The sequence below is a fragment of the Alexandromys fortis genome, unplaced genomic scaffold (genome assembly GCF_014885135.2).
Source record: "Alexandromys fortis isolate MF-2015 unplaced genomic scaffold, M_Fortis_MF-2015_v1.1 scaffold_205, whole genome shotgun sequence".
NCBI classification, from domain to species: Eukaryota; Metazoa; Chordata; class Mammalia; order Rodentia; family Cricetidae; genus Alexandromys; species Alexandromys fortis.
The window spans coordinates 671,916-685,783 of record NW_026068107.1 but is presented as its reverse complement, the minus strand read 5'-3'; positions in this window follow the sequence as shown (position 1 = coordinate 685,783).

The following is a 13,868-nucleotide window of genomic DNA, read 5'->3' as shown; positions in this document are numbered from 1 at the left end:
AACTAAGCCATGAGGTTTAGGCTCAGTGTCTCTAAGGAAACTACTGCCATGGCAAGGGCTGTATTTCCCTGAGAGGGCTAAAGAAACTCTCATTTGTAGCTGCTTGATGAAGCCTTCCGCGTCTGGCTACCAGAGCCACATGTCAAGGAAAGCTCGCAGAGCCCTTGATCCATTGCTCTCTGCTCTGGATTGGAACTATAATGTGACCAGCTGTGTCAACTTCCTGCTGCCTGGACTTCCCCAGAGCCAGGAACTGTAAGCGGGAATTCTGAGGGAAATGAATGCTTTCTCTCTTAAGTTGCTTTTGGAAGGCTGTGTCACCACAATAGTGGAAGAGGAAAAGTGTGCCCGGAGCAGTGGAGATTATCATTCCCTGTGTTCCAATAATCTGCGCGTTTCAGACACCTACCGGACTTGTTGTCAGCACCGCTTCCCATAAAGCAGACCCGATTCGACTTCTACCTGCTGAATCTAGGAGAGCTCACTGGATTTACCTCAAAAATACTTGAGGTTTTCAGCCTTTCTTTAGGATAAGAGGCTGGTGCTCCCAGAACACAGTCCATCTCTCTGTCAGGGCTGAATGCCTTGGTTTGGACTTTGAACTACCCAGCTCTCCTCGGCGCCACTTGCGCTACCCTTGCTTGGTTCCTAGGATTCTTGCCAGGATTTCTGTTAGGTGATTCTATTCATTTTTAGCTGACGGTGAGCAGAATGCTGAAGCAAACTCTTAGTAACTGAGAGCCCAATGCGTGCATCCTGAACATAGAAAAGCACCAAGCCTTCTTGGGGAAATGTGAGAGAAAATGAACTTAGTATATCTAGAAATAGCCTTGAGACCTTTTTCAAAGCCCAAAGTGGCACAGTGAATATCAGGAAAACAATTCTATTATAGATGATTTTTTTCCAAATATGTTATTTTAATTACCATTTGAAATTCTCTATAGCAGAAGCCCAAGTAACAGTTTTGAAATAGAGTCTTATTAGTGTCATATGCAGTCACATATTTTTGCATATTCCCTATTATTTTTTCTGTAAGTTTTCATTTAGTATTACTTCAAAGAAAAATTTCACATCTGACACAGCAGGGCACATCTGGAATTCAGGATGCTCACACAGAGCCATCATGGGTTCAAGACCACCCAGGCCAAGTAGTAAAATTTTGTCTCCAAAACCCCACACGGGGGCTGACAATATGGCTCAGTGGTTAAAACCACTTGCTGCTCTTCCAGGGAACCAGAGCTCAGTTTCAGGCACCAATGTAGGGCAGCTCACAACCGTCTGTAACTCCAGCTCCAGGGGATCCAGCATCCTCCTCTCCTGGACTCCACAAGTACACGTGCACGCACGCGAGCACACACAGACACACACACACTTTAAAATTCACCTATTATAAAACTTATTTGTGATCTTGATAGCCATGGGTTGTTCCATTTCATTGATATCACACATTTTTGTGTATTCGCTCGCCTCTCACTGATATTTAGTTATTTCTAGCTTTTAAGAGTTAAGATAGAATTATTAGCATTTATACAAATTGCTTTTTTAAGTTTATAAATTAATTTGCCTCATTTTATATGATTTCAGTTTAAATGCTTAGAGAAATGATTTCAGGCTTTGTAGTATAATTTATACCTGCCTATATCTAGAAATATTCTAGATGACTTCTGCAGGCTACCAAAAGAGAAACACACACACCAATACAGCCACAAAACCTTTGATCTACAACACTGTCTTGCCTGCAAAACACGCTATGGCAATGATAGCACGAAGCTTGTGGGAATAACCAACCAATGTTGGTTATTGACTTAAGGCCCATTCCATGAGGTGAAACCCATACCCAACACTGCTTGGGTGGCCAAGAACCAGAGACCAGATAGCCCAGAGACCCAGGATAAAACCAAATATCACTAGTCTGAAAAAAGTATCACTAAAATAACTCCCAGTGATATTCTGTTATACACATCGCTCAGTGAATTATTCAGTCCTCATCAGACAAGAACAGATGCAGAGATCCTCAGCCAGACAAGCAAAGAAAGAGAGTCCTTAAAACATAGAACTCTAAGTGGCATGTCTCCATCAATCCCTCGCCTCAAAGCTCATGGAACCCCACAGAAGAGTGCATGGAAAGAGTGTAAGAGCCAGAGAGGATGGGAAATAAATTAGTTAATACCTTTAAAGGATTTATAAGAGCCTCCTATATAATAAGTAACATGGACGTGTCCAGATTTTTTTAAATGAGTCTTTCATAAAAGGTGTTAAAAGGAGCGGTGTGGTGGCTTGAATGAGAATGGCCTTAGCCTCACATGTTTAAATGCTTCATCACTGGTTAGTGCAGCTGTCTAGGAATGATTAGGAGGTGTGGCCTTGTTGAAGTTAGTGTGGCATTGTTGGAGGACATGTGTCACTGGGAGTGGACTTTCGAAAGCCCATGCCAAGCCCTGTTCCCCTCACTTTTCCCTCCCCCCCAACCCAGCCTGCTGCCAGCAGTTAAGAATGTAAAACTCCAGCTACTTCTCCAATACCATGCTTGCCTACTGATACACGCCACACCATGATAATGGACCAACCCTCTGAAATGCAAGCAAGCCCCCAATACCCTAAATGCTTTCTTTTATAAGAGTACCCTTGGTCACTGCGTCCCTTCGCAACTAAAGAATAAATCAGACAAAAATAAAACTTCTTTAAATCACAAGTTCATATAAAAGATCAAAACATGTCACAAGCACTTTTCACACAAGAAATTCATATTCTTTTTTATGTGTATGGATGGGTGTTTAGCCTGGGTATACGTTTGTGTGCCACAGGCAAGCAGTACCAATGGAGACCAGAAGAGGGCATCAGAACACCAGGAACTGAAGTTGGAGATGCTTGTGAGCCTTCAGGTCGGTGCTGGGAATCAAATACTGGGACCGCTGCAAGAGCACTTACTGCTTCTAACTGCTGAACCATCTCTCCAGCTGTAACAAAGCACAAGTGGGACCTTTGTGGTGGCTCCAAACCATGGCGGGTAATGGAGAGATGAAAACACCATGTGGACGGAGATGGAATGTGAAGTTTTATTAAAAGCGGGGAGTAGAGGAGGAGGAAAGGCGAGAGAGACAGATAAACAGTGAGGGGGAAGCCAGAAGGAGAGAGACAAAGAGCTGCCTCTTGGGGAAAACACCAGGGTGGATGGGGGTGGGAGGGAGTCTGGCTGGCCTGGGGACAGAGTGATTAGAAGTGGGTGGAGCTTCTTCTTAAAGAGACAGGGGGTACTCTCCAGATTCATGCTTCCGGGTGACAGGGAAGGTCAGCATAATTCTAACACCAGTCACTCATATCCTTTCTGAAATATTTATCAAGCTTAATAAATTAGTATGGTAGGCACCCTGAAGTATAAATGGTTTGGGGTATAAGGTATAATCAACTTTGGGAAGGATGTTGAATTTTTTAAATATATATAAATATACACACACATTCTAGAATAAATTAACTTGCTATATTTGAAAATGTATCGAGGTGGAAAGTAATGGTGTACGACTTTAATTCCAGCACTCGGAAGGCAAAGGCAGGCAGATCTCTGAGTTTGAGGCCAGCCTGGTCTACAGAGTGAGTTCCAGGACAGCCAGGGCTACACAGAGAAACCCTGTCCTGAAAAAAGAGGGAGAAAGGGAGAGAGAGATTAATGGGTACAGCATTTACTGTTTTATACAGAATGTATTACTAGGAAGACAAAAAAAGGAACAGAGGGAGGGAGGGAGGGAGGGAGGGAGGGAAGAGAGAGAGAGAGAGAGAGAGAGAGAGAGAGAGAGAGAGAGAGAGAATGAAAATATCTCAAAGGCCTGTACCTCACCCAAAGAATCTTTTTTTTCTCAAACAGGGCTTGGGGTTTCAAACAAAAAGTTCACTGCTTTTCTGAGAGGTTTTTCTTCCTCTCCTCAAGGAGTTTTCCATCCTGAAAATCAGGCCATTTAATTTCTATCTGCTGCTACACCAAAATAAATGCCAGATGAATTAAAGATTAAAATATAATGAGATAGAGTTTAAAGTGTATGAAATATACTGTTACTGTCATATAATCTCGGTGCTGTTAGTCTTACAAGCATAGCCTCAAGCTCAGAAAACCCAAAGAAAAATGATCTGTTAACTCTACATTTATACATTCTGACAAAAATACCACAAATAAAACTTAAAACTAAAAGACAAGCTTGGAAAAGGTATTCACAGTGTTATTATAAACAAATACTCTCCTCAACATATATCAACTCATAAAAAAATCAATCATAAAAGGTAAATATCCCAATAGAAAAATAAGCAACGGCTATGAATAAGCAGTTATAAAAGAACAAATGCATGTCAGATAGAAAAGCCATCCTCTCCAGCAGGCACAAGTGAAAATTAAAGGAACAATAAAGCATGGTTTTATATATATGATTATCAAATATATTTCAATAGCCCACAAGAATGTTGGAATCAAGCACACGCATACCTTGTTGGTGGTAATGAATGCTGTTTTTGGAAGACAGTATCCAGAAGAAAAGTAAAAGCTTCTGAAATGTATATGCCTAATGAAACAATTAGCATGATAGCACAGGGGATTATAACAATATGCACAAGGATATTCTCTTCTAAGCATAAATACTTTCAAAAATATGTAAAATTCTCAGTTGCAATGAATCAATATGCGCATTGTTGGAAAATATATGACCAAATGATAGGAAATTGTGTAAGATGAACTGTCAAATAAAAACCATGACTAAGGACTGAAGATGTAGTTCAATTAGCAAGATGCTTACTTGCCTAGGATGCATGAAGTACGGGGCCACGAATTCCATCCCCAGCACTTCATAAAACTGAACACCACTCACTAGATAGCAATTTCCAAGTGAATCTGGACGACAGGAGACTGTCTCAAACCAACCAACCAACCAAACAAACAAAAAAAAAACATCAACAATCAGTTTCAGGACAGCTCTTTTCAGACCCTTGCTTAAAAGTCTTTAGTTCCTTTCCATCATTCTTAAATAGAGATTTTAAGTAAAAACCTGTATCTTCTGTCTGGGTTTGGCCTGATACTCAGCGTCACCCTTTCCCACATTCCTCTTTTCTTGTCACCTTCTCTTTCTTTGAGGTCTCAGAAAAAGTTTCAGCAAGCACTTTCTGAAAGGAAAAAAAAAAAAAACAGAACAAACATTTTAGGGCTTCCAATAGGGCCATATGGTCTTTGGGGGAAGAGCTCTGCACTGCAATGTCTCAGCTCTGCAATTCGACACCAAAGCAACCAGAGATCATCAGTAAAGGAATGGGCAGATAAAATGTCCTTTACAAAACCTAGAAATGCTCCGGTTACAGTCTGTCACCCCTGTCCTCAATCATCTCATAGTCCCTTCAGTAATATATACTGTCACTTCTGCTTAGAGAAATCTCTCCTCCCCACCCTCCTTTTCCCAATCGTGCCTTCCAAGGTTGACCCGAACACTTTTTAATCATCCTTAATCCTGCAATCCAAAGGGGCTGAGACAGCTCAAGGAAAGCCACACCTCCTGGGGCACGGGGCAGATGCTATGCACTGTTAGCGTGGTGAAAGTCACTATTAACTTTTATGGGGAGATCTTTACCTTTACGGCGCAAGCACCCTTCCGAAAGCTCACTTTCTTGGACATGAGCAAAAACACTAGGGAAACAGAAATTTAACTGCCTAAAGAACAGCTGCTGGATTCTGCCTTCGCTGCCCGGGCAGCCTTGGCCAGCTGCACCACCATTATGCCCGCGCCCGACCTCGGAAACACTCCAGGGATGCTTTGGGGAAACTCTAAGATGATCACCGCTCATTTCCCCGGCTCCTAAAGACAGTTTCAGCCAAGGCTGTTCGAAGCTATTCGGAGCATTTCTTTGTTCTACTGTAAGGCTAAATAAACTTCAGATGACTGAGCAACATTTTCCCCCTCGGCCAGAGTGAGAGCACTGTCCTTGGTGATCTGGAAGAGGGACTATTGTGACTAATACAAAGTGACAAAGCTGTGGTGTAGTCCAAAACACAAGTCTCCAGAGCTGTGATTGAGGCTAAATGGTAAGATTGGGAATAGCCCGAATAAAGGGCCAGTTGGGACTACGCAGGCATGCTGCTTAGGTTGGCACGATAAGTCAGTGTGTTAGTTGGCTGGGAAACACTCTCCAAGGCTGCCATTCCAAGTGCTGCGACATCAGGCCCCGTAGTGGCTTCTCTGGAGCACTTTTTTTTCTTTTTACTTTTAGTGTGCAAGCTGAGCTGGCAACATGGAAGAAGCGGCAGCACAGAACGGCAGAGGCAGCAGAACAGCGCAGGCATGAGAAGAGAGGCGGCCAGCAGTTTCGGGCCACACTGTAAACGCAGCAAGGCTGACTAACAGCTGAAGGCAGTACATAAACAGTTCATTGCAGCCCAGGCACAAAGAGGACAGGGAGTTGAGGCTGAAGGCATAAAGGCTGTGTGAAGAGAAACCAAAGGTTCGGACTACCGGAAGCATTTCAAAAAAATACCAAGTCTTCAGAATCAAGGGTCCCAGGTCCCAGGATTAGAACTCTGACACTGGCTCCTCACAGGGGCCAAAGGTCACCACACACAAGGTCTGCATGCAGAGTGTAACACTTGGAAGGCTGAGTTGCAGGATCCAAGGCCTGCAAAGAGACTGTAGCACTGGAGGGTGCCAGTTGTGACTGCTTCTGCCCATCTACTGCAGCCACTGGCTGTGTCAAATGCTAAAGGGAAGGAAAGCTGCCTGCAGCCAGCACTTGGAGAGCTTCTCCTTGCCTCCCTGTGATTTCTGAGTAGAAGAGTCTTCAGCCAGGGTGATTAGTGAAAGTGCCTTGTCAGAAATGTCTTCCTTACTTCGAGTCCCAGAATGGTTCTTAAACATTCTTGTGGCAAAATATATCTTTGCTTCACAACATTTAAAACAATTTGGCACTGCATGTTTAATTTTGTGATAATGGAAAAAACCCTCATTAGATTATAAGTTCCATGGAGACTGTTCTGTTTACTAGTATACTTCCAAAATTTACCCAGGGGACAATAAATCATTGTTTGATGTATAGTTGATAAGTGAATGAATTATATACACCAAAGGTTATCTTTAGTCAGTAAGGTTGTGGGTGATTTGTTGCTGATTCCCCCCCCCCTTTGGATTAAATGTGTTTTATGCTTTATGTGTTATACTCATAGTTTTGCGGTGGAAGGGGAAACAAACTTTTAAAGCAGTGTACAATCAATGCATTTGTTGTAGGGAACCTCAAAGTCAGACACCCCAAAACCAAGTTCTCAGCACAAAGGAGATTTATTTGTCCCAGAGGGACAGACAACAAGAATAAGGAACAAAGACAGGAGAAAGATGAAGAGGGAGAAAGGGAAGGGAACAGGGGAGGGGGAAAGGGGAAGGGAAAGAGGAAGGGATGTTTGTCCTGAAGGACGAAGGACTGGCTTTGGATAGAGAGCAGACAAATGTGGCACATAGAAAAAGGACAGTTTATAAAGGCACAAGGCTTTGAAACGCCATGTCAGGATGAGGGGTCTAATTTTAACTGGGTATGTCAATTAGGTGAGCCAAAGGGGGCTTTTGATGGCTGGGCTTCAATACTTTGATAGCTGGACCTTGGTAGTCAGCCTCAGGAGGAAGAATAGACCAAATAAGGTACCAGACCTATGGGGGTTAGCATCAGGAATGTAACACAGTCCCCGAGTGGCTGGGGGGCGTGGCTTGTCTCTTAAAGAGACAGGACAGACCATTTTAGCAAGGCAGAGAGAATGGAGGTGAAAGCCTGCCAGAGCCGTGTTGGCCACGCTCAAGTTGGCTAGAGTACCTTCATTAGTAAATGTGAGTGATGACAAAGTAATAGGAACACTTGGAGTAAACACATAATCAGAAAGGGTGGGGTTGCTACTGAAAGACTCTTTGGGAATGCTTCCCAAATGAAAGTTTCAAATTGATCACTGTGTGCAAATAGGTCAAGAGGGAAAGAAGGACACGGCGGGCAAAGGGAGGAAGTTTCATAAACTTGAGGCAGTCAGGAGCTACAAGTGCTCCTATAGTGTTACATGAAATGCAAACGGTAAATCATGAAGCCAACAGAAAATCTTGGAAGGCCTCAAAACAAAACAAACCTTATACACCAGGGTTTGTGATGTGTTTCCATTGCCCCCTTCCCTTCTCTTTCGCACCTTGCTTTTTCAAAGTGTGAAATATGGAAAACACCCAAAAGTGCTCCTTGTGAGCTTTCTAGGGCATCTCTGATGGTTCACATTTCCATGAGTGGTCTTGTTTAACTGGGCTCCATGAAGGCACGTGCTCCCAGCTGAGCGATATGCCAAATGGAGGTTTTTGCTAGAGAGGACCAGCAGTAACTAAGATGTTCCTATCTTATAAAGAAGAAATGGTTAAGATGCTTTTCTCAGAAATCGTCTGTAAGTTCTCCTCAGCCCCTGCAATTTCAGCTCTTGCTCCATACCTATCAAAAAAAGGGACTCCCCAGCTATGAATGTGCCAACCATTTTGACCGAGTACTTATCTGCACAGCCACAAAACCAATATCATCAGTTAGGGAAAAAACAATTTCCTCTGGCAAGGAGAGACAGCCTAATTGCTTAATCTGACATATTATTAATGGTTCAAGCCAACCAAAAGCATAATGGATATTGATAACCAGTGGCAGGTTGGACATTTGATGCATACAGTATTGCTGGAAATTACTTACATCAAGGGTTGCAACTGACCGTTAGACTAAATTGCTCAATCTCCATGGGTTTCATTAAACAGTTCCATCAACTTGATAAAGTGGCAAGACAGAAAGTTAGCCCATTAACTATAGCTCTAAAAAAAAAAAAGCTAACAGAGTGCAGGACATTTACAGTATTTATATTCTGTACCAATGTGAAAATATAAATCTCCTTAGTAAAATTGTATTTTGGGTTGTTGGGGACAGTTAAACCCCCTCTCCATTTAAATGGTCTATGGAACTGGACCTAAAACTGAGCAATTACCTGGAAATAAGTGTAACTTGGAGAGAGCTGGTAGTGACACTGAGCTTGGTGCTTCTGGATGCTCAGGGTACGATTCATCACTCCCTGGCCTTTTCTTGAGAAAAAGCTGAGAGCCTCATCTAAAGCAAGTGTCTTTTCTTCATATCCTTTCTCATTTACAGAGCTATTGGTCGGGGCTAACATGCAGACAGAAACCGCAATTTCCCCCAGACTCCTTTGCTTGGGTGAAGTTCTCAGTCTCATTTGGGCTTTAAAATGGGAATCTAGGAATCATTTCTAAGAAACCACAGGGAAATTATAGCACATTGGGAATTCCAATCTACATCCTCCTTGTCCAGGCCTTAATAATAATCCTTCCATACAACCAGTAACAGAAGAGAGCCAAAACTTGAGTATTAATTTGGACTCAAGGCTGAAAATGAGAAGTTACTCTATGAGACATGGAGAACAATAAAGACTAAGAACCAAACAGCAAGATTGGTAGCAACAAAAAGAAACCTTCAGAGCTGGAGTATCGGAGCATTCCTATAATCCCAGTCTGGGGGGTGAGGCAGGAAGATCTGTAAATCAAGGGCAGCCTGATGTACACAGTGAGTTCCAGTCCAGCCTACATAGGAAAACATTGTCAATAAATAAATACATAAAGTAAACTTTTTCTGGTATTGGGGAAGTCAAGGAGTTATTTCTCAGCATTGTCCTCAAAGCCAAGGATGGTTGCTACTTCTACAATACTACAGGTGAGAACCGTTAGAAACCTCAACCAAAACAGTGGCGAAAGCAGCGCAGGTTTACAAGTGGATATAAAGAAACAGAATCAATAGGACTTAGGAAAGGGGCACAAGGTGAGAAACCTAGGATAGGAATGCCAACACACAATCCTTCAAATCAAATCAAGCATAGCATGAAGGCTTGCCGTGAACATTATTGTCTTCCAAATGAAACCCCAGGATGTGACAGAAAAATTTCTACGTTTGACAAAAACATTCTTTAAACATTTATTTAGATTTTATGGGTATGAACATCTGCCTATATGTATGTATTCTGGGCCTCCCAGCACCCATGGAGGCCAGAACACAGTGCCAGGTCCTCTGGAAGTGACGTTATTGGTGGTTGTGAGTCACCAGGTGGGTACTAGTAAATGAATCTGCGTCCTCCACAAGAGCAGCAAGAGCTCATGACTGCTGAGTTAACCCGTCAGCCCAAATTTTGTGAGTTCTAGCTCTCCAGAACATGCCCTTCCAGGCACACACATGTAACTGGCTCTAGACAGGGATGTTGCTGGCATAATCTCAGCAACTGGCACCCACCTGCCACCGTACCTTGAAAGTGCTGTCATGTGTCTTTTCCTTTGATTCCCCTCAAGAACCCCCAAAGAAGGCACGGCTGAGGTGCAGGCTCCGTACCTTCTCCATTTCCAGATCACATTCTTTGGGAGCAAGAATCCTTTCTTTTTTTACTCTTAGCCTGTCCCAAAGAGCCTACGACTCATATACCTGTATACAACAGCAAGATTAAAACTACTGACTCGTGGGGTGGAAGTTGGCTCACGGAGTAAAGTCCTTGATAGGCAAGTCTGAGGACTTTAGTTCAGAGCCCCGGTACCTATGTAAAAAGTAGAGAACAGTGGCATGCGCCTTTAGTCCCAACACTGGGGGACAGAGAGGAGGATCCCAGGGACTTGCTGAGCAGTTGGTCAAACTACTACGGTGAGCTCCAGGTTCAGTCAAAGACCCCGTCATCACCAAACTGACATCAGATATGCAAATGGATGAAACCAAGGCCAACCTTGTAGGTGAGGTCTGTGCTCAGTTGTACAGGTTCCTGTAGTCAGAAGAGCTACAGGGTTGAGGGTGTGCATTATGGACTTTTGTACCTCTCTGATTCATACTGAATCCTAAATCTGTGATAGGATTAGGAGATGGGGTCTTGAAAAGTAGTCATACTCACTACAGTTTTTAAATTTAAACTAGCTTCCTCTAATTGCCTCTCATTTTTCGTTACTGACATTATTTCTGTAAGAGAGTATTTGATTTTGAGACCAGCTAGGTAATGAAAAAAAAATGTGGTATTTTGTAACATCTGTAGCAGGAGTAATTATATAAATGATAAATAAATGGGAGAATGGATGAATCGATGAGCAAAACATTCTGTTTTACTTCAAATTAATGTTAGGACACAATAAAGAACTGTTAATTCGCTACTTGTAAAAAAAAAAAGACCCCGTCATAAATAAACAAACAGAAAAATAAATAGAGGCAATGAGAGGAAGCTTTCTTGATAGCAACCTCTGGCCTCTACAGACAGCTGATCATGTGTACACATGTGCATACAAACAAGCACACACACACACACATACACACGTGTGTGCACACATATGTGCTACTGACTCAAAAGACAAACCACCAGGAACTGAAGCCCGATTTTACCACTCTGCAATCTTGAGAAGCCAGTTTTCCTGAAAGTCTCAACATATACCATCTTTAAACTGGAAGCAATAACAGTACTTTGCTGAGAGTGTCCAGAGAATCAAAAGAGCTAATACTGGACACATTTGGCATGGGATGTGCCCAATGCCCAAGAAGGGAGAATTATGCCTACTGTTATTTGAGTGTTTGAAGCACAATTAACAGAAAGAAACTTAAGAGTAGGAAAAGCAAGAATTAAGGTACACAATTGTAGAGATTTCTTTGTCCTCCAAAAAGATGATTAGAACAGTACGTGCACAAAATGAGGAGTGCATAGACGCAGTTCCAGGAGAGGAAAAGGTATGAGGGAAGAATGTCCTAAAATAGATTCAGAAACCCATCACTTGGCCTGGAAACCTGAAAACTCTGAAGTCAACTCCTCTGAATATTGTTTTCCGATGTGAAAATGTGAGCTCTGTTGCATTAGGATCAAAATACCCTAGCATGAGCTGCAAACATCTGGGTTCTTGCTATAAATTCCTGCCTGTGACCGAAGCATAATGAAACTGGGACTTGCTGTGTGCATTTTTTAACCTGTGTAATCAAACGAGAGCTCTAGAAAAGGAAGAAGTGCAACTGTCCCTATTAGAGTCTATTTAAGTCTATTCGAAGCCAGAAACAGCAAGCACTTGCCAGTCAAAGCTAAATGTTTGCCCAGGCATCCCAGCTGAGCAGAGAAGAGAAGGCATTCAGATTCAATCAAAAGGAAAACAAATATGCAAGAGGCCAATTGTCTCCTCCAAACCCTGGGATACATACAACCACCTTTCTGAGGTACTTGGAAGAGCGTCCCCAACCCACCCACAGGGGTGGCAGCTAAGTATGGCATATGAAGGACAGCAGCAAGGTAAATGTCCCTTCCCCTGGCTCAGTGGCAGTGCCTGCCAAGATGGAGTTGTTGATCATTTGCAGATTTTCACCTGGTGTCCTCCTGGCTCATAAAGGAACTTGTACCAAAATAGCAGAGATCCAAAGATGAACACAAACCTATTTCTGACCATAAAGGACTGGTAGGTGGCTCTCGTTCTCCGGACATTCTAAGCACGAGGATGGTTAGATGCTGGAATTTCAAGGCAGAAAATGCTGAACCACGGCCTGGCACAGGGAGGGTTGAAAAACTTGAGAACTTCAACTTGAAATATCACTGACTCTGCACACACAGTACCAACCTGAGTTTGGGGAGGGGTTTGAGCATATGAACCACCCAAAACCAAAAGTCTGATATGAAGGGCTGTTGTGCCAATTCATAAAATACTTTGTTCAACAAGACACTGGCCCTGCTTTTCGATCATCTTACTATGATTTATAAACATTGGAGGTTGCCTTTTCCAAATATTTTGTGATGTCAAAACTTTTTCCTTAAATAAACATTACTAATTGGCTATACCACTCTCATGCATGAACTGTAAATGGTTCCATACTAGTATTTATCTTTTCGATTATTCTTTAAACTTGTAGTATGGTAAGGTAGTATCCTATGCCCCTTATAGAAGCCCCCAATCCGTTGCAAGGCTATTAGGTATTAGAAACAATCCCTGAGAAACTTAAGTTCAAATCTCATATGAGGTCTGTGACACTGACTCAGTTACATGAAACCCCTGGGTCCCAGGTGGCCCTCAGATAAGAGAGACGGTTTTATGAGGACTGGAAAGTGTTTCTAGAACTGAGAAGTGTGAACTTGAGATGTAAGAAACTAAAGAAACACGTGGATTGCCCTTGGAGCATCTACTTTATTCTATGGGGTAAAGGGTAGGGGACAGAATTATTTCTATATCAAAACAATCTCAGGAATAGTATAGAGTAAAGGGGGAAATTATCATAGTTCCTTAAAGATAAGGCATGGAATCTCAATACAAAATTTTGCTGATTTAAAGCGGCCCACTGGGAAAGAACGGATTCCTACCAAGTGATGTGGGATTCCCCTCTGTATGCTGTGAATATGTTTTATTACCATTGGTTAATAAAGAAGCTGCTTTGGCATATGGAAGGGTAGAATATATCAAGGCGGGAAATCCAAGCAGAGACAGAGGAGGAAAGAAGGCAGAGTCAGGCCAACGTTATGTAGTCGCCCAAGATGCAAAAGTTAACAAACCACGAGCCTCGTGATAAAATATAAAATAATACAAATGCATTAATTTAAGATATAAGAGCTAAGCCAAAACCTGGAAACAACCTAGATGCCCTTCAATGGAAGAATGGATGAAGAAAGTGTGGAATATATACACATTAGAGTATTATGCTGCGGTAAAAAACAATGACTTCTCGAATTTTGCATGCAAATGGATGGAAATAGAAAACACTATCCTGAGCGAGGTAACCCAGACCCAAAAAGATGAACATGGGATGTATTCACTCATAATTGGTTTCTAGCCATAAATAAAGGTCACGGAGTGTATACCTGGTGAACCTAA